The sequence below is a fragment of the Cryptomeria japonica genome, chromosome 11 (genome assembly GCF_030272615.1).
Source record: "Cryptomeria japonica chromosome 11, Sugi_1.0, whole genome shotgun sequence".
NCBI classification, from domain to species: Eukaryota; Viridiplantae; Streptophyta; class Pinopsida; order Cupressales; family Cupressaceae; genus Cryptomeria; species Cryptomeria japonica.
In genome coordinates this window covers 2,400,652-2,427,775 of record NC_081415.1, presented here as the reverse complement: position 1 = coordinate 2,427,775, position 27,124 = coordinate 2,400,652, and the positions used below count along the sequence as shown (strand labels likewise).

The following is a 27,124-nucleotide window of genomic DNA, read 5'->3' as shown; positions in this document are numbered from 1 at the left end:
AGGAAAGCTCAAGCAGTCAAGTGGTCCTGGTGCCACTTGGATAAAAAACTTGGTGGGTTGGGCCTCAAGGATCTTAGGCTGCAAGGCATCTCCCTTGCAGCCAAATGGATATTTCACTCACTGGAAGGACAAGAACCCTGGAAAATCCTCATCAGGAACAACATACAAAATGGTGTTCCCAAAAATGCCAAAACTTGGAAAGCCCTCCCGTTCAGTGACTTAATTGCAGGCGGTTTCCCTGTGTCTGTCCAAGGCACCTGGATATTTAAATCCATCTGGAAAGCTAGGGAGCATGTGCATGGTCTCATCAACAACTTGAGCATCAACTCTGACAATACCCTACACGATGAAAGGTCAATATGGTGGAACCTGCTTCATAACTCCAAACCCCTTGCTTTAACCCAAGGTTGCTCTGCTAAGCACTGGCATAATAAAGGAATCAAGTACATGATGGATATTCTAGAACATGATAACCTTATCAGCTAGGAGGCTCTTAGCACTAAATATGATCTCCCTGCATCACATAAGAAGACATACAATATGATTAAAAATGCATGTGCTCCCTTTGATCTCCCTAAAAACACCCAAGTAGACTCCCATAGGTACCTTACATTCCTATGGAAGGATGGCTCCACCCTCCCTAAGATCAAATCCAAATCTATCTATACCCTGCTCAACAGTAATACCTTGGTGATCGAACATATCAACACTTTGTGGTATGTTAATCACACCCCCAACACTTGGTGGTATGTTAATCACACCCCCAACACTTGGTAGAAAACTTTTGAGAAGCTCTGGTGGTCCCCCATTCCCCATAAGATCAAATGCTTCAGATGGCAATTTATTTTGGACAGATTACCTATTAGGAATAAATCAGTTGCATATGACCGGTGTTCTGTCTGCAGAAAACCTTAGACCATGCGTCGCATCTTCTTTGAGTGCCCCTTTGCTAGAGAAATTTGGCTTCTGTTTGGAATTTCTATTACAATATCTGTTTTCACTCTTGATATAGTTACTGGTTTTCTTCATGGACTGAAGAAGGATACTAATCTAGTTTGGTAAATTTTATCTTCTTACATCCTCTGGTTTATTTGGAAACTTAGAAATGAGGAGAAGTTCCAGAGTATTACAAGGGAACGTACTGAGTTTTTTTAAAAACTCAAACATTACAAAATTGTTGTGCAGGTTTGTTTTTTGATGAACCTCGAGAGAAACAAGCTACTGGGATTCCTGAAAGATGGCAGATCGACCATGTTTGTTTACGAGATGCAAGACGGGTATGAATGGGCTAGGCTCGCTGAGAACCAGACCTCCTTTGATAAGGTAGTGAAGAAGCTAATAAAGGATCTATAGGACAACAAGCCTCCTCCCTTCAACAAAATAGAGATGTGCTCCCAGATCCTAGCAAGAAAGAAGGTGGTTTGGATGGAAGGAGAACAAGGCTGGACCACGTGGCTGGAGGGCCAGGATGAGGTTCTCCAATAGTGATTTACTCTGCTGTGTCTCCTTTTTTTGGTTAAAGGAATAATTGTATATAACCTTCTCTCTGGCTCCTCATTTTGGCGGTTGAGGCCCTGCCCTCCGCTCCCTAGTTTTGTATAAACTCTCGGTCCATTTTTTGGACTCGAGATATCTAATAAAAAAAAAAAAAAGAATAAAATATTTAAAATCAATGGTTAAAAAAATTGTAGTAAAAACTTAAAGTCACAAAGACAAATAAGTCTTACATGCGCCTTGCGACATATTAAAAGAAAATCAAGAAATAATTCCTACCACTATATTATTCAAGAATATAATATTAAAAATCAATGGTTAAAAAAATTTAAATAAAAATCAACAAAGCCAAATAAGTCTTGCATGTACATTATGCCATATTAAAAGAAAATCAAGAAGTTAAAAAAAGATATGCAAAAGACTAAGAGTGAGTTATTATAATTAAACCAATTTTTATCTAAAATATGAACTGTAGTTATTGAAAAAAAATTAAATAGATAAATAAATAAATAATCCCAAAATAGAAAAAGACGTATCACACAAACCTCTATAAGTATCTGAGGAATGTCACTCTGCCATACTGAAAAACAAGCCTGACAGCTCTGTTGATTTTGTTGTATACGAGAATTTGAGCCATGAAGCTCAAAAACTATACCAAATCTGTGACGCAGACATTCAAAATGGTGAGGGAAAGCATTGCGCACCACTCCATTAAATGTGAGTACAGGCGTGTCAGCCCCATCAATTGGGTAGAGTCAGACTCATCAATTGGGTAGAGTCAGACACAGAGGAAGTTGAAAGGAGGTCTGCAATTGCATTTGGGTTTGGTTGGAGAAAGAAAGGACGTGTGCCCATCTGTGTTGGAGAACAAGGGAAGAAATTTGTAATTCCCATACTCTACTTGTCACATCCTCTTTTCACCAATCTTCTTGAAAAGGCGAGAGAAGAATATGGTTTCCACCAAACTGGAGTTTTGGCTATTCCATGAGACGTACAGGAGTTTGAGCAGATTCTATGGCAAATCACCTTCACTCACTCCTCTTCTCAATAGAAAGACGTGGAATTAGCAATGTCTTTCATTTGTAAACATGCTGTTCAAAGTTTCAATAAATAATGAGATCACGTTTGTCATCTGTTTCTTTATAAAAATTCTTTAATTGTATTCTGTACTGATAAGCTTTCGATAGTTCGATATTTAGTGCAAATGTTGAACAAGAGCTGCATTGCACCCATATTTTATTTTTACGTTTAAATAGCACAAGATTGCAGGACAACCACAATTGGTTTTGGTCTGTAATTCTTCATTCTTTAGAAAATGAAATGGATGCTACTGACAGCACTAATAATAGTAAGGCTTCGATCTTAAAATAAAACAACACAAACCTAATGGTTAATTTATAAAATATTGTCCTCTTAATATACTCATTATATACTTATTTCCATTCAATTCAGCATATACAATCATTTTAATAATCACCCATTTCATATCTTAGAAACAACAAAGGTAATCAAGAATCCTAAAATTTTAAGTATACAAGCCGAAAGCAAATTACCTTCAACTAACAAAAACATCCTGCCAGCACTTGGCAGGAATTTCACAGCTCTGCAAGCTGGGTTTTGTAATATCATTGGTGCTAATAAGAGAGTTCTCTTTAATGCAATTTTTCCCTAAATTTTTGTCCAGCCTCAGACTTGTCCATCTCAATGGCGTCTTTCTGATCATCATCAGTAAATTCTGTGCTACTGTAATAAATGGCGTACAGAAGCAAACGAGCTCCCAATCCGTTTGCAAGCTGCATGCATTTTTAACATCAGCATAATAAGAAAACAGATCCATCAGATGGAGAAAATATTGATAAGCAATCCAATATTTATGTCAAAGTGTATGGCTCCATAAGCAATCCAAATTAATCCATTAGCAAACATAATAAAAGACAGACCAGGATTTATATAGTTTTTCACACTCTTCACCTTAATGACTTCTATATGAATAAAAAGTACGGAATTATTCATCAGTGCTCATGATCAATAAAGTTAATTTTTAACTATGATTGAGGAAAAGAAAAATTGCTGCTTACCATAATAGACAAATGGTGACACACACATTAACACATTATATAAAATGCACATGGCCCCTACGATTTTGTATCGCTCTGTGTGAGTATGAAATATCAAAAGTGAAGAAAATGCAACAATCACAAAGAATGAAGATATCAAAATGATTACCACCACATTTTCATCTGTAACACAAACAGGACAGAACATGAATCATCCAATCATCTACTTTGCAATATCTTGTGAAAATTTAAACAGAAACCCTACAAAATACTCACCCTTCTCTCTTTATCTTTACAAAAAACCAAAAAGATAGTTGTGTATATAATCTGCATGCTGAGACCTATTCCATTTATGGTAGACACAAGTATGCAATTCGGTTTTACAATAGGCAAACTGTACAAAACCCACAGTGCACAATTCAAAATCCTCGTAACATATGGAAACCCTGCTGAGACCTATGCCATTTATGGTAGACACAAGTATGCAATTCGGTTTTACAATAAGTAAACTGTAGAAAACCCACAGTGCACAATTCAAAATCCTCGTAACATATGGAAACCCTGCTTCTCCATTTGCAAACATTGGAGAATATTTTGCTACATCATCTATCTTTCTTTTTTTTTTTGAATAAAGGGATAAAAACTTTATTAATAATCAGAAACAAGCATTACATAAGAAAACCAAAGCCCCAAAGCTCCAGTTCTAGAAGAGAACACCAAACTAAACAAGTTATCAACTAGCTTTATAACTATCCATATCCTCAGCAAAGATCCTATGCAAATCCTAACACGGGAAAGATGCTTCCAACCCTCAACTTTCCAATCATCACCATGTTTCGAAGCCCACTTAAACAAACAATCAGTTGCTCTATTCCATTCACGAAGAATGTGGATGAAAGACACCTTGTCCATGATAGTACTAATTTGCAAAATCTGGTGAGAAATCCCTGCCAGTTGCCAATTAATCCTACTCACCTTCTTCTCAATCAACAGATTAACAATAATATGTGAATCCAATTCGCAGATAACCTTACGCCACCCCAACTCATATGCATGCTCCAAGGCATAGAAAATTGCTTATCCCTCCATAAAATTATTATCTTACTGCCCTTTATGCACTGAAAAGAAGAAAACCACATCCGCCATATGGTCCCTACCAACACCTCCAATCCCAACAGGTCCCGGATTACCACGAGAGGAGCCATCGGTGTTAATCTTAATGGAGTCACCCTAAGGGGGCAACCATCTTCCCACTCTTTGAACCTTCTTCATAGCACGTCTACCTCTCCTGACACAAGAAGAGACAAGAGACATCTTCTGAAAACCTAACCTACTCACAATTTCAACCTCTCTTTTGTCTAGACAAAAATTCACCTCACATTTAGCTTCCACCATCTCCTGGATCATTCCAATTATTCTATTCCACACTTGCTGAGCTATCAATCTGACTTCCTAAAAGATCCTCCTATTCCTCTCTAGCTAGATCTGCCAAAGTATGAAAATGGGCCCAATGTGCCACACAATCTAGAGAAGAGAGGACAAAATAGGAGGCCTGCCCAAACTGCTCCAAAACTCCACCAGAGAATCCACGTGAACACAAGGATGTTTCCAAACCCCCACCAGTCATGCCAGATCAACATCGAGAAAGGGCATCTGAAGAACAGGTGTGAAAAATCCTCCTCCCCATTACCACACAAAATATAGATGGAAAGACCATTGAACCCACTCTTGTGAATATTGTCCCATGTTAGACATCTATTCAAAGCCAAAGTCTAGGCAAAACAGTTACACTTCAACCAAGAGAATTTGTTCCAAACATATTTTCACCAATGCACTTCCCTCCCCTCCAATCTACATGACAACAACTCCTAGTATCCACTGGCAACAGTAAAAACACCCTTAGGATTCGGGGACCAATAAAGTCTATCCCTATCCTTAAGGGAATTACAGTGTTTCCTAGCCAAAATTCTATGAATTTCAGCGCAGTCTTCCTCCATACTAACAACCGACCATTCATTAGGCACCTTCCATTGCACCATCTCCAATTGCCCACACCTATAAACAGACTTAAAGTCGTTCACTCTAGACCATCCTGCATCAAGGAACCCCTCGCAGAGATTCACTAAATTAGAAAACTGATCAATAATGGAAGGGTAGCCATCCCAAAAATAGAACCAAAAAAGCACCTCTTCCCCCCTCTTATAGATCCAAAATAGTCCTTGGGTATGTGCAGTATCATGGTGTGCCAAAAGAGGCCTTTAAGTGGCAATGAAATTTCAAAAAATCAGAGTTATGCAACTTGACATGAAAATTTGAATAAGTTGTGAACATTATTTTTAAAATATGTAAGAAGAGAATATATAGAAAATTGAATGTAGTTTCTAAGCTACTAGTTGTTTTTTGGAAAAAAAAAATCCTATTTGATGAAAATTTCAAATTTCAATGCAGTGGTACTAAAATTTCAGGAAAAAAATAAGAAGTAGATGTATGTCTGACCACCCTAATCACAACCAAATCTTAATATTTTTTTATAATATTTATAATATAAGTATTAGACTCATGTCCGGATGTGACACATATTTTTTTTTTATTTTTTCTAAATTAAATAATTATTTATGAATTTTTTACTACAACTTTTTTAGAAATTCAAAAACTCCTATAACTTGGTCAAAACTTTATGAAATTTAATTTTTTTAATTTTTCCCTATAGTAGAGAAGCATAGGACGTGACGCATGTTTCGGTTTCAAAAAATGTTATACTTTTTGAAAGTTATGAGTGTTTTTCAATCAGTATATCAATCAGGACTATTGTCAGAATTCAATTAGAAAATAAATAATAATAATTTATTAAAGTTGAAATAAGACAAGCCTTATATTGTTGGAAAGCTGGGAACGTCTTTAAAAAACCCTTTTCATTTTATCAATTTTGGTTACAAAAAAAGTCGTCAGCCACCAGTGTAAATTCTCGAAAATCCAGGAATATTGAAAAACACGTTTTTTCAGTTGACTTTCCAGGCTTGTCACTTCCAAGCCAAATACCAAAGCATTCCCGAGCCTAAATTGGTAATTTTAAAATTTGTCTACAAAAATTGGATATTGGATTTTATCTGATATTCGATTTTAATACAAAAATTTGCGGTCCCTAAAAAATTTCCCGTTGCCGCCATTTATTTGGTAAACTGCCACATGGCAGAAATCCGATATCCGATTAAATCAGATATCGGATTTTATTAGTCATATTTTTGAGAGAGAGGAGAGGGAGAGAGGGAGAAAGAGAGAGAGAGAGAGAGAGAGAGAGGGAGAGAGAGAGAGAGAGGGAGAGAGGAGGAGAGGGAGGAGAGAGAGAGAGAGAGAGAGGGAGAGGGAGGGAGAGAGGGAGAGAGAGAGAGAGGAGGAGATGGATAGAGAGAGAGAGGGGGAGAGAGAGAGAGGGAGGGGGAGGGAGAGAGAGAGAGAGGGAGGGGGAGGGAGAGAGAGAGAGAGGGGAGAGGGAGAGAGGGAGAGAGAGAGAACGAAGGAGAGAGAGAGAGAGGGAGAAAGAGAGAGAGAGACAATATGACCCCTAACGACACAATTTGGTGTCTTAAGGGGTCCTATGGTGTCGTTAGTGGTCATATGGTGTCTTGGGACACCATAGGACCCCTTACGACACCAAAGCATGTTGTTAGGGGTCATATGGTGTCCCAAGAATCGTTATGACCTCTTAGGACACCATATGACCCCTATTGACACCATATTGGGTCGCTTTAGGTCATATTGTGTCCTAAAGGGTCCTATTGTGTCCTAAGGGGTCCTATGGTGTCCCAAGACACCATATGACCCCTATGGCCACCATATGACCCCTAACGACACCATATGACCCCTTAAGACACCAAATCATGTCGTTAGGGGTCATATTGTGTCCTATGACCCCGTACGACACAATATGATCCCTAACGATATTATTTGGTGTCTTAAGGGGTCCTATGGTGTCGTTAGGGGTCATATGGTGTCCATAGGGGTCATATCATGTCTTGGGACACCATAGGACCCCTTAAGACACCATATGACCCCTAATGACACCATATTGGGTCGCTTTGGGTCATATTGTGTCGTTAGGGGTCATATTGTGTCTTAAGGGGTCCTATGGTGTCCCAAGACACCATATGACCCCTATGGACACCATATGACCCCTAACGACACCATAGGACCCCTTAAGACACCAAATCATGTCGTTAGGGTCAATTGTGTCCTACGACACAATTGACCCCTAACGACATGATTTGGTGTCTTAAGGGGTCCTATGGTGTCGTTAGGGGTCATATGGTGTCCATAGGGGTCATATGGTGTCTTGGGACACCATAGGACCCCTTAAGACGCCATATGACCCATAATGACACCATATTGGGTCGCTTTGGGTCATATTGTGTCGTTAGGTGTCATATTGTGTCTTAAGGGGTCCTATGGTGTCCCAAGACACCATATGACCCCTATGGACACCATAGGACCCCTTAAGACACCAAATCAAGTCGTTAGGGGTCATATTGTGTCCCACGACCCCGTACGACACAATATGATCCCTAACGACATGATTTGCTATCTTAAGGGGTTCTTCGGTGTTGTTAGGGGAGATATGGTGTCCATAGGGGTCATATGGTGTCTTGGGACACCATAGGACCCCTTAAGACACCATATGACCCCTAATGACACCATATTGGGTTGCTTTGGGTCATATTGTGTCGTTAGGGGTCATATTGTGTCTTAAGGGGTCCTATGGTGTCCCAAGACACTATATGACCCCTAACGACACCATAGGACCCCTTAAGACACCAAATCATGTCGTTAGAGATCATATTATGTCGTACGGGGTCGTAGGACACAATATGACCGCTAATGACATGATTTGGTGTCTTAAGGGGTCCTATGGTGTCGTTAGGGGTCATATGGTGTCCATAGGGGTCATATGGTGTCTTGGGACACGATAGGACCCCTTAAGACACAATATGACCACTTAGGACACAATATGAACCAAAGCGACCCAATATGGTGTCATTAGGGGTCATATGGTGTCCTAAGAGGTCATAAGGGTTCATGGGACACCATATGACCCCTATGGACACCATATGACCCCTAACGACACCATCGGACCCCTTAACACACCAAATCATGTCATTAGGGGTCATATTGTGTCCTAAGGGGTCCTATGGTGTCCCAAGACACCATATGACCCCTATGGACACCATCTGACCCCTAACGACACCATAGGACCCCTTAACACACCAAATCATGTTTTTAGGGGTCATATTATGTCTTACGGGGTCGTAGGACACAATATGACTCCTAACGACACAATTTGGTGTCTTAAGGGTCTTATGGTGTCACAAGACACCATATGATCCCTAACGACACCGTAGGACCCCTTAAGACACCAAATCATAACATTAGGGGTCATATTGTGTCTTACGGGGTCGTAGGACACAATATGACCCCTAACGACATGATTTGGTGTCTTAAGGGGTCTGATGGTGTCGTTAGGGGTCATATGGTGTCCACAGGGGTCATATGGTGTCCCGTGAACCCTTATGACCTCTTAGGACACCATATGACCCCTAATGACACCATATTGGGTCGCTTTGGGTCATATTGTGTTGTTAGGGGTCCTATGGTGTCCCAAGACACCATATGACCCCTATCGACACCATATGACCCCTTAAGACACCAAATCATGTCATTAGGGGTCATATTGTGTCCTACGACCCCGTATGACACAATATGATCCCTAACGATATTATTTGGTGTCTTAAGGGGTCCTATGGTGTTGTTAGGGGTCATGTGGTGTCCATAGGGGTCATATGGTGTCCCATGAACCCTTATGACCTCTTAGGCCACCATATGACCCCTAATGACACTATATTGGGTTGCTTTGGGTCATATTGTGTCGTTAGGGGTCATATTGTGTCTTAAGGGGTCCTATGGTGTCCCAAGACACTATATGACCCCTATGGACACCATATGAGCCCTAACGACACCATAGGACCCCTTAAGACACCAAATCATGTCGTTAGGGATCATATTGTGTCGTATAGGGTCGTAGGACACAATGACCCCTAGCGACATGATTTGGTATCTTAAGGGGTCCTATGGTGTCGTTAGGGGTCATATGGTGTCCATAGGGGTCATATGGTGTCTTGGGACACCATAGGACCCCTTAAGACACAATATGACCCCTTAGGACACAATATGACCCAAAGCGACCCAATATGGTGTCATTAGGGGTCATATGGTGTCCTAAGGGGTCATAAGGGTTCATGGGACACCATATGACCCCTATGGACACCATATGACCCCTAACGACACCATCAGACCCCTTAAGACACCAAATCATGTTGTTAGGGGTCATATTGTGTGTGTGTGTGTGTCTCTCTCTCTCTCCCTCTCTCCCTCTCCTCCTCTCTCTCTCTCTCTGTCTCTCCTCCTCTCTCCCTCTCCTCCTGTATCTCTCTCTCTCTCTCTCTCTCTCTCTCTCTCTCTCTCTCTCTCCCTCTCCCTCCCTCTCTCTCCCTCTCTCCCTCTCCTCCTCTCTCTCTCTCTCTCTCTCCCTCTCCTCCTCTCTCTCCTCTCTCTCTCCCCTCTCTCTCTCTCCCTCTCTCCCTCTCCTCATCTCTCTCTCTCCTCTCTCCTCTCCTCTCTCTCTCTCTCCCTCTCCTCCTCTCTCTCTCTCCCTCTCCTCCTCTCTCTCTCTCTCCCTCTCTCCCTCTCTCCCTCTCTCTCTCTCTCTCCCTCTCTCCCTCTCCTCCTCTCTCTCTCCCTCTCTCCCTCTCTCTCTCCTCTCTCTCTCTCTCTCCCTCTCCTCCTCCTCTCTCTCTCTCTCTCTCTCTCTCTCTCTCTCTCTCTCTCTCTCTCTCTCCCTCTCTCTCTCTCTCTCTCTCTCCTCCTCTCTCTCTATCTCTCTCTCTCTCCCTCTCCTCCTCTCTCTCTCTCTCTCTCTCTCTCTCTCTCTCTCTCTCTCTCTCTCTCTCTCTCTCTCTCTCTCTCTCTCTCTCTCTCTCTCTCTCTCCCTCTCCTCCTCCTCTCTCTCTCTCTCTCTCTCTCTCCTCCTCTCTCTCTCTCTCTCTCCCTCTCTCCCTCTCCTCCTTCTCTCTCTCTCTCTAAAATATGACCAATAAAATTTGATATCCGATTTAATCGGATATCGGATTTCTCCCATGTGGCAATTTAGTTCGTAAATGGCGGCAATGGGAATTTTTTTGGGGGACCACATATTTTTGTACTAAAATCGGATCTCCGATAAAATCGGATATCGGATTTTATCGGATATCCGATTTTGGTACTAGAAACCAAAAAAAAAAGGGTTTGTGGGCCATTCTGTTGATTCCAAGGGCCGACAGTCTGGGTCCTATGTTTTCTATCGACGATCATGGGGTTGCAGATAGCTAGAGACAAATTAGTGCTTTTGGGAGATTCTTAAAGTGAAAACTTACATTGTCAATCATGAAGGAGCATATGTGTGGAGGGAAATGGGGAGTAGTAGTCGTCCAATTTCTAAATGCAAAAGAAAACTTTCAAATGACCAAGTTGAAGTGTATAGAGAAAGAGATAGAGAATGTCATAGGAGGAGAAGACAAGGTATGTTAAATATTGCTAATGTTACTTCAATTGAAGAGGAAATTGAAATTGAAATTGTGCCACAAGTTATTGAAAATGAAAATGTAGATTTTGAAAGTGAAAATATTGAAAATGTTGAAAGTGACAATGAAAATGCTCAATGTGTGGAAAATGTGCCACAAGTTATTGAAAATGAAAATGTAGATTTTGAAAGTGAAAATATTGAAAATTTTGAAAATGTTGAAAGTGATAATGAAAATGCTCAACATGTGGAAAATTTTGACATAGGAGGTGAAAATGTGGAAAACTTTAACATTGAAGGTGGAATTGCCTCACCAAGTGAACCATATGTAACACCTAATTACTTTAGAAATGAAGACCCTCTCATGGATGAAAGACAAATTCCAAATCCAAGACCTTCAAGAACCCCAAAATGGTTATTTGAAATCGATGAGAACATTATTGCGAATCTTGAAGGCAAGAGGTCAACAAGAATTGTTCGGTTGTGGGCTACAAAACTTTTCAACCAAAATTTTAGCAATAAGACATTGACCAAGCAATGCCAACTCTTTGTTCAATTGCTAAAGATGATAAAGATGAGACCATTGCTAAACAAATTGAAGATTCGTATGAACAAGAAAACCTAGAGAAATTCTCTTATTGCAAAAAATCTATTTGATGCTCTCAATTCTATTGGAAAGAATACCAAAGAAAGAGATAAGAGAGCTGCTCGAAGAGTGATTACAACCTCCTTAGTAAGCCATCAATTGAGGAAGGCTCATCAAATGAGACAAAGTTGTGTTGATTTTAACATAAACCGTAAAACTTTGGATAGAGCACTTGCATGAAGACAAAGACTTGACGATCCACTTCAACAAGATACATGGGCATTTGGTGGGAGGCTTCCACGTGTTGATAGAAAGTTGACTGACAATGTGAAGGAAGAGATTCAACAATTTTGGCACTCTAATTCTAGAGTGTCACCCAATGTAAAGGACGTTTTGAAATTAAGAATCGGCAACCGAGACCGCACACCGCATCCCAAACATTTCTTGGAATCAAGCCAAACAATGTTGTACAAAAAATTTTGTGAATTACATCCAACTTTGCAACTATCACAAAGGGCCTTTGAATCTTTGAAACCATTTTATTGTGTTCCTCTTAAGATTCGCAATACCTGTTGTTGCAAGTACCATGTGGAGTTTTCAATGTACCATGAACTTTTATGTCATATTCGTTCTACGATGCATACTAATGAGATGTTGCAGGAGTGTGGTGCAATGTTATTTCCGTGATCATCAAGAGACTTGCAAGATCTGTTTTTATGCCCTAGAGATGATGGTTGCTATTTCTATACGAATTATTGTTTGAATGAGTAGTGCTCAGAATGCGGTGGGTTGTCAAAGTTTGTTTCATATTTTCATGAGGGTAGAGAACATGAGTTTGGAAATAATTATGTTGAGAAAAAAAGATATGAGACAGTGAAATATATTGTGAAGAGTGGAGGTGAAGGTTCTAGATGCGAATTAGTCTCAAGAGAAGTGAGTATTGCTGATTTTATTTTGGATTTTAAGGAAAATCTTTTCTACAAGTATGCAAGGCACACCCATAGGTCTCACTGGTTGGATCAACAGTTCAGGATGTGTAAGAACTCTTTCCCGATTGGCACTATTGTATCGGTGGTTGATTTTGTAGAGAACTATACATTGCAACCATAGAATGAGGTACAGTCTTAGTACTACAATTCAGTCCAGATTGCTATTTTTGTTCACATTACATATAGACATGCTCCTGATAGTACAGAAGAGGACAGGAAGATAATCAGGGAGTATCATTTTTATATGAGCGATGATAGATCACACTCCTCCGAGTATGTGCAACATTCTTTCGAGATTTTTTTTGAGTTCTTGCATGAGAAAGATATTGCAATTGACCGACATATAATATGGTCAGATAACTGTACGGGTCAATTCAAGAATGCGCGTATGTTTTATTGGTTGAGTAGAATGCATGTGGAGAGGCGTATACCTCATATTTGGTGTTTTTTTGAGGCGGGGCATGGGAAGGGAGAGCATGATGGAGCAGGTGCATGTTTGAAGAGAGCTCTAGTTAAGGAGCAATTGAGGATTTCAGGTGCAAATTTCTCTGATGCACGTTCTATTGTTGATTGGTGTAGTTCAGCATTGTCACATGGAGGTACTCTTTATTCAGCAGTGAGCAGATTCTTTTGGTTGGTTGAGGAGGGAACAGTGGGAGATAGATTGGATTGTCAAACAATTAAAGATTCTTCAAAGATGTATTCATTTCTCAGCTCAGATGCAAGTACATGGACCATTTGGACACGAGCATTGGCTTGTTTTTGTCAGAGTTGTCTTCGGTGTGATTGGGATCAGTGTGAGTCAAGTGAGTTGGTTGATACGTGGGTTCCCCACTATCTAACTCCTTTATCTCAAATAATATCCTTATCAAACGATGACATGGAAAGTTCACTTGAGTATGATCATCTATCAGATCTTGTACAACCAGGACATGTTTTTGCAGTTGTTGCACTGCAAGGGAATGAAGAGAGATCAGAATATTGGTTGGCATGATGTGTACAGGGAAAACAAAAGTTAACACAACTAGTGACAGATGATGATGGGTTCACATATCCTACAGGTTCAGTTGTTGTTGTGGGAACTTGGTTGCGAACATACATGATTAGAAAGAATGGCATACCTGCATTTGAAGACTATGAGAGACACAAAACCATTATAATGTATTCACACCTTATTCTAGCTACAAATGTCAAGTTGTTGAAGCATCAAGAAAAACCGAAGACCAAAGAGCTATGGACAGTGACTACTGCTGATCATGAAGCAATACTGGATACTCTTAAACAAAGAGATGACCCTTTAGGCACACTTGAGTACTAGGTCTTTAATGGTGCCTTATTTTTTTATCATGCATTTCATTTCAAACAATGATCATTAAACCTTAATGTTCAAGTTTGTTACGTGTATATTAAGGATGTGTTCAAAATGCAGGTCTATTAATGAACGTTTTTTTTTGGCAACACGGTTTTTGCATGCACATAGCGAGTACACTCGATATAATTGGAAGGGACATATTTTTGCAACATGACTTATTATCATGCATTTGATGAGCTTTACAATTTTTGTTATTAGAGAACACTATTTGATAATTTTTTATGATATTATAATCGCATAACCTTTATGCTCATGAAGGTATTTTTTGATGATATACAGTAGTATCACATTACGATTTTTGCGTCAACATAGTGGGTTCTGTTGATATAATTCGAAGGGACGTATTTTTATGGTATATGATCCCACCATTTCATTTATTATCATGCATTTCAGTTGAAGTGATTATCATAAATCTGTTATGTTCATCCATGCATTTTATGTGTAGACTAACAATTCTTAAAAATACAGGTTCATGCTAGATCATTCGTTGTTGACGAGACCCTCTCTTGGTGATGATACATATTCCTTTGTGCATTAATGAGATTAAATTGTGGGTCTTGTTGTATTTATTATCATGAAGATGATTCAAATGCATGTGGCTAGGACACATCTGCAGTGGATCAAATTGTCATGATAGATGATCTATTGAATCAAACATTTGACATTGATAGTCAGGTAAATAGGTTAATGTTGGGCCTTCAACATCAACACCTACTAGTCAAAGTGGTCATCGAACTTTCACTCAGGTAACCTTGTCTATTTTTATTCATTAATGGTTTATAAAATAAATTCAGTTAGATTTTGGCAATTGAATAACATTGTTTCATTTTCAGATGCTAACATCAGATGCACCTAATATTCTCTCCACAATGGAGCATGGTGTTCTCTAGCAGTAGCATCTTTGATGCTTTTGACAATAGTATGAGTCAGATTAATAAATTTCTAATTTGATGCTTCCCACAGGGCTTTGCAACTTTAGATTGTGAGTGTGCCTCTGTTACAAATGAATTGTACTGTAGACACCTAAAAATGGTGAACGCTTGCATAGTCATACTTTAACATTTGTGCATTGCCTTATTTTAGGTTTTTGCGTCGCATTAACATTTTCTCCTATGTTACGCACTTGGTTTTTATCATTTGCGAGCATCGAGTCATTCTTCTACATTCTTCAATTGTCTTGCTTTCGAATTTGGTCTTGTCGATAACAATCTTCTTTCATGATTTTGGTCGATCTTTGTCCTTGTTAATCTTGTCATTTTGCGATTGATTTGTCATCGATCGTCGTCCTTCTCAATCATGTCAATTTGGATCAATTTGTCATTGTTCCTCGACGCATTTATCAATCAAAGCATTTATCAGAATCATGATCATAATCAAATCAACATCAATTGTCTTTCATCAAGACCTAATTGTCATCTTTGCATTGTTAATTCATCTTCTAGGGTTTCGTGATTTAATCAGTTAAGCTTGTTTGTCATTTCTCCCTTTAGGATTAATAAATTATTTATTTATCCTAAGTCTTCTCATCACAATTAAATGTTTATTTAATTGGCTAAGTAATTTCCTCCTATTTTTGTAAATTAATTAATGAATGAGAAATTATTAATTAATTTACCTAATTTTCATCAATTACCTAATTTCCAAGTCATTATTTCCAACTTAATTTTTTAATTTCTCCTAAATGTCTATTTCTATTTCAAAATCTTGTCATAAATCCTTGCATAGCAATTTGTCATAATTTTGTCATAAATCATCAATCAATAAATTTTGCATAGAAAGTGCATAGTTTGTCATAAATTTGTCATAATTTGTCATATTGATTTGTAGTTTCCATTTGAATCTTTCATGCTAATCTTGTAATTTCTCCAATTTATCTATAAATTGGATGAATTTCTTCAATCAAGGGCCCCAATTGATCATATTTTTGAACCCCTAATCAGATTATCGAATTTCTATTCAATCACGCTTCGAGTACTTTTGAGCAATTTTCTTACCTACTTGCTTTCAACCATATATGTGCACTTGTAGGTGAGATCCACAACCAAACTATTTGAAGAGGAAAGAAGAAAAATGAAGCCGCATGAAGGAAGCATCCAGATCTACATATGGTTTGCATAATCTTTTTGAATGTTTTATCTTCATGTCTCTATTGAGTGTGTTTAGGATAGATCATTACATTTGAGCTTTCGTGATTGGGCTAGATTAGTTTTTATATTGTTTGTGATGATTTCCTATTTCCTAGCTACATTAATTGGTGAACCCGATGTGAACACTAACCATCTAACCCCTTTATGGTGTTTTTGAGTGCTTTCAAGTTGATTTGCAGGCCAAAAACCCAAAAACAGGGTCGTGCAGGGTTTTCTGGAGACTTTTGCGCCTGTGTGAAGCAACCTGCGCCTATGTGAAGCAACTTGTGCCTGTGTTGAAGACATTATGCACCTGTGTCATGCATTCTGCGCCTATGTCCTGAGTTCTGTGCCTATGTAAAGTCCAAAACAGAGGTAAAAATGCAGTGTTTTACTTAAAAAATTGTTTGTTTTGAAAGTTGTTTTCTGCTTTTTGGTTTTTGGTACTAATTATCTGTGCAGCATCTTGGCATATGCATGGAAAAGACAACAAATCAAACTACTAACATGTTTTATGCAGAATCGATAGTCAAAGAATAAACACCTCAAACTTCTAACTTGGGTTTTTGCAGGTTGCCTTGGAGAAACAACTAAACTTGGTGTTTGCCTTTAATGTTTTAGGCACCTAGTGATTTCTAAATAGGTTGGATTGAACATGTCTTTGCTTTGATTGTTGAATGTGACATTGGAGTAGGAGAGTATGCTCTCATCCTTCTTAGGGTGATCAGAAATCTAGATCTTTGATACCATGCTCGTGTCTTTGATTGTGTGTCACCTTTAGAGGGCCTGCCTTCCCGACCACTTTGCTTTTGCAAGCAAGTGATAATCATGAGAAGGTAATGACCCAAAGTGAGTACGGCTAGAATACCTTGGCATTATAACTCACTATAAACAAATACCTGATGGGCGAAAGCCTTGAAGGAAGGGTTACGTGGGAATTGCAGTTACTTGGGAAGTGATGACCCTTGAACTCTTTCTCATATCAACATCTAAGTAGGGCCTCATGGTCTAAATCGTGCTTGCATGACTACATTTGTTTGGTATCTTGGTGGGCTTAATGTCTCAATCACGCTTGCGTGACATCAAGGAGTAATGCTTAACAGAAATCCTGACTAAACACCTTGTTTTTAGAGGCCAAAAACCCTTCTAGTTGCTTGAGAAGGACAAGTTCGGATACTTGGAAGAGATACTGAGTTCGCCATGGGGAGATTTCCATGGGGACTGATGCTTGGCTGCCCTGAGAAGTGAGTGCCATGGAGGGGAGCCTGTGGGGTCAAGCATCTTTGTATTCTCCTTGAATCCCATAATGAGTCTACCTCTCAAGTACCTAATGTCCTTGCCTACCATAAGAAATGTGTCAATGAGCATGATTGTCTTGAGACTAAGTTGAAATATCTTGTATTCTTTGCTTGTCAAAAGTTGAATTGTATCTCGTTTCAAGAACAAGGCAAATTGATCCAACATAAGATTAAACACAAGAGACATTCATCCAACAAAAGTTCAAAGTTCAAAACACTTTCAAACATGGTTGTCAAACATTGTTCAAAATCTTGTCTCAACATTCATGTCACTTACATTTAGGTTCATCCTAGGTTGCATTTTACAAAGTTCATTGTCAAGTACCAAGGTTAGGTTTCACCTAAGTCATACTCCTTTGCATATCAATAAGGGTCATCCATTTGCATGTGTCCTCTTGCATTAGAGTAATACCATTATCATACATTCATATTTGCATACCTTAGGTCTCTTCATTAAGCTTAAGTCATTATCATATCATATTAGTCATTTGCATATTAATTGTCCTTTTGCATATAGTCTCAAACTAGGTTTTGTCATACTTGAGTAATCCAAATCTTTGATAAACCCTAAGTCATTGTTAGGAGGTCTAGACCTTATCAAACCCTTTGTCCTTTTGTCATCCATGTCATTTCGTCAAACCTAGCTTAGTATCCAAGCATATAGGGGAGACATTGTCATCTTGTCCTTTGTCACTTAAGTCCTTTTTGTCCTTTGAGGTCTAGACATCATTCCAATTTCCTAAGGGTCTCTTTTAGATTTGCATTCATAAGTTTGTCAAAATCTCCAAAAACAACCAAAAACATAGATTGCATTTTCATTTATTCAAGTTGGCATTTAGTTGCATACCATATATTGTCCTTGGAAAATTCCAAAAAATATTACATTTTGCATAAGTGACATGCCTGTTGAGACAAGATCAAAATCTAAAAAGATGGGTGAACCAACGTATCAACCCATGGACAACATAGCAAATTCGCAGTTTCAAACTAGTCAAATAGTGCAAATCGAAGGTTCATCAAATACATCTTTACCACCATATGGAATGGTTCAACTTGGGCCACCTCCATTATATGAACTAGTATTTGTACCTATGAAACCAGGACATGGGAGTGTTCCACCTACTCCCAGAGGAAGTGCACCTTTCAATTGGAATCAACCAAACCTGCAACATGACATTCAAACTCAAACATTATATGAAGAACAAACTCTTTCACAAGGATTTGGTTCAGATCAAGGCATCCAACAAGAAACGAACCCAAATGTCCAACCAGATTCTTCATTTGATTCTAACGCTTCTGATGATGTTGACATGTTCCTTCAAGATCCAAAGATAACAGAAAAGATGGATAAGTTCTTGAACAAGGTCTTTAAGATGTTTCCACAGAAGTATCTTAACATGTTGAGTAATGTGACCTCTTCAAGTGAACAAATCAATGTGCAAGAACAACAAGGCGGTGAGTTGTTAAGTTTCTTTCCACATCCAAATGAAGAAAATGCACAACAAGCAACTCAACCTACCTTGATGAGAAAACGTGCTTCAAAGGCATTGACAGTGAATATTCCTCAAAAGTCACCATTTGAGACAATAAATAATCCATTATTCAACACAACACCTGTAACACAAGATCAAATGAAGAACACGCAAGTATTCACAGCTGTCCCTCAACAAGAAGTGGTTCCTTACATGCATAAAGTTGGATCAAAATCTAAGATGCAGGAAAGCTTCACAACTAGAATGCCTAATATCACTAATGTCCAAAGCAATTCCATGATACAACAAAGTTCTTATGTCCCGTTAAGTTCAATATCTTTGCCAAACACTATTGCGAAAAATCCTTCGATAATGGCGACACAAAGAGCTACGGATAGTGGTTCACACCAACAACAATTGTTGCAACAATTGAGTAATACACAAAAGGTGCAATCGAATGTGCAAACTAGCAATGTGCAACAACAACAATTTCACATTCAACAACAAATTGCAGCGCCTTCGGCACCATTACAAGTTAATGCAAACTTGCAACCATCACAATGGATTGGACAAACAACACAGCAAGTTAATGCAAGTGCCATATCCCATCCTAAGGAGAAGCAACGAAAACCACCTAAACAAAGTTTTTTACAAATGATGGGATATACACCGTGACAACAATTGGCACAAAGTCAACAAATTCCGATTCGTCAACATCAACAACATGTGCCTCAATATGTGCCAAGGCAAACAAGCTATCCTACTTCACAACCGCAATTTGCGCCTATGCAATATCAACCACATACTCAATTGCAATATCAACCCAGGCTACAAGAAGCACAACAAGGTCGATATCAAGGCATAGCACAACTGCAACAACAAGAGATGTACCAAGAACTTTATATACCAAAAACGGCCATTTCAGAATATCAACAACCAATTGGAAACATGATGTATCGACAAAGACTACCCATTGGGATTAATGATGGACCTCTAAAATCTGATACAATTGCGCAACAACTTGAGAAGTTGCAACGAAAAGTTGACGCATTAGAAACCAAAGGAACAAAGAAGTTGTATACAGATCAAGATTTATGTCCTAATCCATTTGACAAGAGCGTATACATGCCTCCATTCCCTAAACATTTTGAGGCACCTAATTTTGAGAAATATAAAGGGAATGGCAATCCAAAAGATCACATTCGAGCATTTTTCATGGCATGTACTGAAGTGAGCTATGAGGAGACATATTTAATGCGATTATTTGCCCGAAGTCTTACGGGACAAGCCATGGATTGGTATTCGCATCTGTCGGGAAATATAAAGACTTGGTCGGAATTGGCTCAAAAGTTTTTATCTCATTTCACGTTTAACATTGACAGTGATGTGACTATGTCAGATTTATGCAATACCAAGCAAAAGCAAGGTGAACCATTAGTGACTTTTTTGCAACGATGGCGAAGCTTGTATAGTCATTCTTCTCTCGATATACCTGAAGAACAACAAGTGAATCTGTTTATCCAAAATTTGGTCCCAGAAATGATGTCTGAGCTAAAATTGAAAAGTCCCAGTACTATAGAGAAACTCATTAAGAAAGGAATGAGCATTGAAATGGCTCTTGTAGCTAAAGGAATTATCAAGCTCAATAAAGACAGTGATAACACAAATTATTCAGGGGACAGAAATAGATTTTGGTATAAGAACAAGAATGTCACTAATGATGGAGTTGTTGATGCAAGAGCGGTGAATGCAAATCAACCCCCATTCACAATCAAGAAATTGAGTGTTCCTAATATGTCAACTATGGAACAAAATCAAGCACCAGTGAGCAATGTTGCTCAACAACAGCATACTCAACAATATAATCAACAACAAGGTCAACAACAAAACCAGCAGCGCAAACCCTTCCGATCGTGGGATGGGCCTCCTCGACAATTTACACCATTGGGAGAGCCTATTGAATCAGTAATGAGACAATTGATACAAGCAAAATTTATTAAGCTACCAGATATCAAGGCAGAACCAGCGGTAAAACCGCATTGGTGGAATGATAATGCGTACCGTGAGTATCATCGGTCCAAAGGACATAAAACTGCATCATGTTTTCAATTGAAACATATGATTCAAGATTTATTAGAGCAAGGAGTAATTGAGGTAGATCCACCCCATCTGACCTCTAACACTGATCATACTATTTTCAAAACTCCTTTGCTTGATCATGACAAGGGTAAAGCGTCTTCTTCCAACTCTGCTCAAATGGCCAATTATGCAAATACCGGTTATAACAATGTCATTAATTGTTTTCGTACGTCAAATGAGTATGTTTCCACCTTGAGAATAAAGGAACAAGAGCCTTCTTGCACGGTCACCACTCGTCGATCCAAAATAGTCTTGAAAGGAGCTCCTGCAGCTCCTCCCAAACCAACTCCTACAAGTCAGTATAATCTTTTGGACCATCTAGGAAAGACACCTGCACAAATATCAATCCTTGAGTTGTTGAAAATGTCTCCCATGCATCGTGCAGTCCTGGATAAAGCTTTAATTGAGTCCACTATCCCAACAGATATTGATGTTGACCAGTTTCAAGCCCGGATTGGACATTTAGCTGTTTCCCAAAATGTCGCATTTTCTGACAATGATATCTCACCTGATAAGCTCCCTCACAATGATCCTTTACACCTTGAAGTCTTTGTTCATAATTGCAAAATCCGACGAGTCTTGATAGATGGCGGAGCAGGTCTTAATATTTGTACTTTGAGAGTGGTTATTGCCCTTAGATATATAGAAAATGACATTGATGCTTCAAAAAGAATAACAATCAAAGCATATGATGATGCTGAGCACCCATCCAAAGGGATAATTACATTGCCTATCAGAGTCAGTCCAGTGATAGAAAACACTTTCCTGCAAGTCCTAGACCTTGATCTCCCTTATAATATGATCCTTGGCCGTCCATGGATCCATGCAATGAAAGCAGTTCCATCCACCTATCATCAATATTTAAAATATCCTTACAACGGAACTGAGATAACAATTCCAGGAGATCCTAATCCATTTCAATATTGTGCTACTCTAAAGGATACCCCTCAGCAGCAAGTCCCAGTTAATAGAGAGGCCAAATCACATAGCTATGTGGATCCTAATGAATTATTAGATGCTGTCAAAGGAAAATTGAAGATACAGGACCAAGGGTGTGGAGAATATTCAATGGATCAAACATTCCTCATTGGGAATTTACCAATATCTCCAAAATCATATGGAAAATCGCATTTATTGCAAAAGGAACCTAAGGTCATTATTCAATATCAGCCTCCCACTACATTTACAAGATGGGGAGAACTTGACAAAGAAACTGTAGATGATAATGTAATAGATTGGCTTTACAAAGATCCAACTGAGACCCCACCTGTCAGGTTGCCAGTGGAACGCTACGGCAAAGGATTCACTATGCTACAAAAGAAAGGATATGATGGCTGCAGTGGCTTAGGCCTGAAAAACAATGGAAGGCTAGAACCTGTCATACCCAAGAGGCGACCTCCAACTTTAGGGTTAGGATTTGTACCGTTACGAATTGGATCCACATCTACCAAAGTGCCCATGTGTGAAAAATGGCGTAACTCTGACGATGAAATAACACCTGAGGATACCCGACCCGAAACGGATTCCAATGAATGGGAGTGGAGTTCTTTTTCTTCTAGCTCCTATGCCCTTGATAATATTTTCCTTGACCCTAATAATTTGCCCATGGAAGACAAACATGAAATAACTCCTCTTCCTAAAACATGTCCTCGTGCTTGGATAAAGGCATTCTGGGACCCAAGATCCGAATCGGATTCTAGTAGTTCAGACAATGATACTACAGATATTCACATCTTTACTATCTCAGTCCTCTCCCTCCTTAAAATTGATGATGACATGCCCCTCGTTTATCCCCAGCTTATCCAATATGACCAACAAGAACCACTCACATTGGACTGTTTTCAAAATGATGAAGCAATTGCAGAATTCCTTGGACTACGGGAAGGCCTACCACAAGGTGATCATAAGGCAGGATTTGCTATTGACTTGGATTCTACGACATATTTTGGGGAGTCAACTCCCTCTTCCATTCATCAAAATGAAAAAAGAAAAGAAACAGTAAAAAATCAAAAGAATAGATCTTTGAGTGAAAACCGTAAGGCACTCTCTGATCATACAAAAGTAAAAATAAAAGACGTACCTGCAGGTGAAAACCTCTCTGAGGCGCCCAAAGGTGGAAGAGTGGACATACCCCTATCAAGTCAGGACAAATCAACATTGCTTGTGGAAATGACCGAGGAGATCAATTTGGGTACACCTGACAACCCTAAGGTCATTCATTTTGCTGCTTCTCTATCACAACAGGAAAAAATAGATTTTGTCAATTTCTTTCTTGAGAAGAAGATCAGCTTTGCATGGTCCTATGCAGATATGCCTAGCCTTGATCCAGAATTAGTTCTTCATCATTTGCCACTAAAAGCCGATGCCAAACCTGTCAAACATAAACTTAGAAAGATGCATCCCCAGGTGGCTCTTTTGGTCAAAGTGGAACTAAAAAAAATTACTAGATGTGGGCTTTATCAGACCCATTGATTATGCAGACTAGATTTCAAATTTAGTACCAGTTAGAAAAGTAACTGGGGGCATTAGAATCTGCACAGATTTTAGGGATCTCAATAAAGCATGCCCTAAAGATGATTTTCCATTGCCAAACATAGACATCATAGTGGACATGATGGCTGGATATGAGATGCTTTCATTGATGGATGGTTTCTCCGACTATAACCAAATTCGCATTGCTCCTGAAGATCAGCATAAGACAGCATTCACCTATGCTTGGGGTACCTACTGTTGGAATGTGATGCCCTTTGGTCTTAAAAATGCACGCGCAACATATCAAAGAGCAATGACAACAATTTTTCATGATTTCATGCATACTTTGATGGAGGACTATGTTGATGACTTGTTATGCAAATTTGTCACCAGAGATAGTCATTTAGCCATCCTGGGCCCAATCTTTGACCGAATGGAGACCTACAAACTCAGACTCAATCCAAAGAAGTGTGTCTTTGGTGTCACAGCTGGCAAATTACTAGGGTACATTGTTTCTCACAGAGGCATTGAGGTCGACCCTACCAAGGTTAAAGCAATAATGGATATGCCTCCACCTTCAAACCTCTGGCAATTAAGAAGTCTGCAAGGAAAGCTCTAGTCAATCCACCGCTTCATAGCTTAGTTGGCCGACAAATGTCATCCATTCCAACATCTACTGCACAAAGGTGTCGCTTTCAAATGGACTGAGCAATGTCAATCAGCCTTTCAAACTCTCAAAGACTATTTGCTGTCGCCACCTATTCTAATGCCTCCTATAGAAGGGAAGCCATTTTTATTGTATATTTCTGCAACTGAAACGGCATTAGGAGTTCTCTTGGCCCAACAAGATGAGAACAACAAAGAGCGAGCCATTTATTATATCAGTCGGACACTGGTAGGCTATGAGCTAAATTATTCAACTATTGAAAGGGCATCCTTAGCAGTGGTATTTGCAATGCAGAAACTCCGACATTATATGTTAAGTCACCAAACATTGTTGGTTGCAAAAATTGATCCCTTAAAATACTTGCTTAGCCGAGCAGCTTTGACGGGTCACCTAGCAAAGTGGGTCATGATCCTTAGTGAATTTGATATTGTGTATATGGAGCGAAAGGCCATCAAAGGACAAGTCATAGCAGATCAACTTGCCGAGGCTCCTATTTTTGATGATCATCCCATGTTGACTGATTTTCCAGATGAATCAGTCTTTGCTCTCACGTCCTCTAATGAATGGAAGTTATACTTTGATGGATCCCATACCAAGTTCGGGTCCGGAGCAAGCATCTTGTTTGTCACCCCTCAAGGTGATGCTATTCCAAAGTCCTATAGAATAACTTTCCACTGTACCAATAACATTGCAGAGTATGAAGCACTGGTTATAGGACTCCGAGTAGCGGTCCACTAGAATATCATGCATTTACAAGTCTATGGAGATTCTCAATTACTCATCCGACAAGTGAATGATGACTACGAAACAAAAGATGAAAAGCTTATTCCCTATAAGCATATGGTAGACTTCTTCAAGACCAAATTCATGGCTATCCATTTCAGTCAAGTTCCAAGAATGCAAAATAAGTCGGCAGATGCGATGGCTATGATCGCCTCCATGCTAAATCTGCCAAACAGTATGGACAAATGTGAATTTTTAGTTGAACAATTGCTGGTTCCTTCTTTTGACATTCCGACAGCCGATGTGATGTGTGTTCTTGTTGGTCCCAACTCCCCATGGTACAATGACGTATATCAATATTTGAAATCCCAAACCTTACCACCTAACCTTTCCGCTAACCAGCGTCGAGCCTTTATCCGACAGACAGCCAAATATGTCATCATCGCCGACACCCTTTACCGTCGTTCCTTTGACCATACCCTCCTTAGGTGTTTGGATTCTGACGAAGCACAAATGGCTTTACACGAGGTTCACGATGGTGTATGTGGGGGCCATTTCAATGGTCTAAGCTTAGCCAAAAAGTTGATTCGTGCTGGGTATTATTGGCCTACTCTGGAAAAAGATGTTCATGATTTTGTTAAGAAGTGCTACAAATGCCAGATCCATGGAAATTACATTCATGCACTAGCTCAAGAGCTTCATTCTGTCATATCTCCATGGCCCTTTTCTCAATGGGGATTAGATCTTATTGGCAAGATTCACCCGACATCTGCAAATAGACACAAGTTCATCATTACAGCCACAGAGTATTTTACGAAATGGATCGAGGCTATCCCCATGACCTATATCACTGGTGTCCAAATTTCAAAATTCTTGCTGAATTATATCATATGCCGGTATGGGGTTCCCCTTGCCATAGTCACAGATAATGGTCATCCTTTCAAGAATAAAGATGTTAAAGAACTTTGTGAAAAGTTTCATATCCAACACCGTTTCTCCAGTCCATACTATCCACAGGGGAATGGTCAAGCTGAAGCATCAAATAAAACCATTATCAAGATCCTGAAGAAGGTTGTCAATGACGCTGGTCAAGATTGGCATGTACAGTTGAATCCAACACTATGGACCTATCGCACTTCTATCCGCACACCTACTGGCGCAACACCTTATTCATTGGTGTATGGTGCGGAAACTATTTTACCTTTGGAGGTGGAGATTCCTTCCTTGCAAGTTTCCTTGCAACATCTAATTGATGATGAGACACACAGAGTCTCTCGGTTGCATCAGCTTGAGATGTTAGATGAGAAACGTCAGACAGCCCTGACACATTTTCAAGCATATCAAAAACGTGAAACCAGACTGTGTCCTGTCTTAGACGGGGTACCGCATGTCCTGAAACCAGACAGCATGATCGTCCTATCAGCACTTTCAACTTTTGACAATGAAGATCAAGATGTTTGTTTGATTTGTTGGAATTTGCGCATCTTATCTTTTTACTGATTTACCTTTGGCTTCGATCATGTTCCTATGTTGCTCGATGATGTCACTGCATGATTTAGAGTGACCGGGATGGTTCATGGTCCCTTTCTTTTTTGTTGTGATTGTTGTTTGTCTGTGATGTGTCTATCTTTTGCAAAAAGGGTTGCATTTCAGCTCTGGCCTTCAATGCCATGATGCTACGCATCCATTTTGCTACATTAAAATAAAGGTTCTCACTTACTTCTGTGCATTGGTGAAAGCAAGTTTTTCTTCATCTCTACCTGTCGTCTGTCTAATTTCTGCTTACTAACATTTCTTCTGTCAGTCTTGGCAATCCGTTCGAACCTATCATCTTCTATCATTCTTATCGATTAATTGGCCTCTTTTCTGAATTTTTCCAGCCAATTCCTCGAGGGGGCATGCATATGTCATTATTATTGTCTGGGGCATTTTCATTATTGTTCTTTGAAACAACGCTTAAAATCGCATTGTCTCAAAGAGGGGCAAAATGTAGACACCTAAAAATGGTCAATGCTTGCGGAGTCATACTTTAACATTTGCGCATTGCCTTATTTTAGGTTTTTGCGTCGCATTAACATTTTCTCCTATGTTACGCACTTGGTTTTTATCATTTGTGAGCATCG

At 39.3% G+C, this 27,124-nt stretch overlaps 1 pseudogene; it reads right to left on the bottom strand.

The window, feature by feature from the left end:
• Positions 1–3,146: 3,146 nt before the first annotated feature.
• Positions 3,147–27,124, bottom strand: part of LOC131075193 (bidirectional sugar transporter SWEET5-like) — a 39,232-nt pseudogene continuing 15,254 nt past the window's right edge.